The sequence below is a fragment of the Cupressus sempervirens genome, chromosome 1 (genome assembly GCF_028749045.1).
Source record: "Cupressus sempervirens isolate cs-2001-9-10 chromosome 1, ASM2874904v1, whole genome shotgun sequence".
NCBI lineage: Eukaryota > Viridiplantae > Streptophyta > Pinopsida > Cupressales > Cupressaceae > Cupressus > Cupressus sempervirens.
The window spans coordinates 440,919,373-440,921,510 of NC_143118.1; the positions used below are offsets into that span (position 1 = coordinate 440,919,373).

At 34.5% G+C, this 2,138-nt stretch overlaps 1 pseudogene; it reads right to left on the reverse strand.

Annotated features, from left to right (window-relative positions):
- Nucleotides 1-1,416: 1,416 nt before the first annotated feature.
- Nucleotides 1,417-1,899, reverse strand: LOC149578180 (ubiquitin-conjugating enzyme E2 11 pseudogene; annotated as a pseudogene).
- Between the last annotated feature and the right edge of the window lie 239 nt (nucleotides 1,900-2,138).

The following is a 2,138-nucleotide window of genomic DNA, read 5'->3' on the forward strand; positions in this document are numbered from 1 at the left end:
CATCAATGAAAGGGTGGTTAACTTTTTCAAGTTTATCGTTTGGGTTAATGTGTCAAAAGATTCTGCTATATTTATTATTTGGTGGAGCACTTTTGAGCTTTGAGCATTGACGAGGCGACAGGGATGTTGCACCCGTTTAAGGAAAGGCAACTACTACTCATTTTGGATGATGTGTGCAGAAGAATCGATGTTTCCTATTTGGGATTTTCTTTCAGATTAAGCAATGAAAATTGAGTAGCCAAACATTACATAGTTGTACACAAAGTATCAACAATGAGTTATATGCAAATGGGTATTTCCTTAAGAACAAATATTTTCATTTTTAAAAAGGTTTCAAGAAAGGGAGTTGTAATGAAAATTTAGGAGGCTCCTTCCCCCACTATTATGGCTCAATCTATTAGTACTTACATACTATTTAATTGGAGGGATATGTGATCAATTAACATAACTTAACATAGTGAAATCAAATTTCCAATGTAGAATTTAGAGTTCCAATACTATATGTAGGCACCTTTATATTTTTACTAAATTAAGTAAATAGAAGGAGACACACACATAATTAGGCATAATTTAAATTCAGTTTGCTAAAATACATAAGAATAAAGATAGAATAAGATAGTTAAGTATAATTTATAAGTATATAAGCACAAACATAAGAAAGTCTTCACCTTATAAGAGATTATAGTGCTTACAAAAATATATATCATTCTACCACATAAGTTTGTCCTTCACAATGGCTTTGTATCATGCATACTAGTGTTTAGAAAACTATTGAACCATTTATAAACATACCTTTCTCTAAAAACTTACCAATTTTTTTCTTCATATTCAACACCCATCCATAATCACATATAGTAATAATCAATGAAAATGTAAATATATCTATCGATACATTAAAAAAGAGAGAGAAAGAAAAGCATATAAGATCATGCACATATTATAGTCTATCATATCTACAAGTTTATAGAATCACTCATAGACTAACAGAAGCATACACCATTTACAATGGGTTTGAATCATGCACATTGACATGTATGATGGAAAACTATGAACTATGTACAAGCATACAAAATCACAATCTTGTATATCTATCCGATAACTAAATAAAACATTTCAAATAAATTATCACCGGGGAAATTAATTAATATGACTAAAGAAACCAAAACATATATGAAACAGTAACCAAACAAATTTACAAACAGCTGTTGAAAACAACTACGATGTCTGGTCTAAGCTCGCCTATCTTCACATCGTACATAGATGCATTTGAAAAATAATAAAATGACATTCTCATAAGAATGATACAATTCAATCTATGGTCGTAAGAAAACATTTATCTGTAGGAATATAATTCCTTACAATCAATAACTCAGACTTCACAAAAATGTCTAACTTGTGAAAGCAGAACAAGTTGTATTAATTCTTCAAGCTAAAGTTATCTTCCAAGGAATATTTCATTGCATACTTGCGAGTCCAAGTCGTTGCAGTTGTGTCATATTTGGACCTGTCAGTCCTATACAAGTGAGCAATCTCTGCTACAAGCGGATCATCCGGGTTTGGATCATTGAGCAAAGAACAAATTGAAAGCAGGACCTTGGAGATGTTCAATGCAGGACTCCACTGATCCTTCAGTATGTCAAGGCAGATGCTGCCGTTGCTATTTACGTTTGGATGGAAGAGCTTAGTCTTGAATTCAACCTTTGGAGGCTTGAATGGATAATGAGGGGTGAATTGGATTGTGAGAAGAAACACACCTCCTTCATAGGGAGTTTGGGGAGGACCCATAGTAGTGACCTCCCAATGAAAGATATCATCATCTGCCACTGGACTGGCGCTGCAAAGAGGAATGGGATCCTTCTGCAGATCATTCAACTCCTTCACAATCCGCTTAGAAGCCATCAATTCTATTTACCACACCAACAGCAGCAAGAGAAATTTGAATAATGAATATGGCAGGTGAGAGTACGAACAGAGTAACGATTTAAACCCCTCTCTGCTTTTGCAGTTAGCTTTGTTTTGATAGAAAGATGTTCAAATCGAGCTCTTACTAAGTTGTTTAATACCAAAGCATTCTCCCAATGATGGAAGGATTCGGCGCGGCATACGTTCCACATGGGTCGGCCACCCTTGTGCTGTCT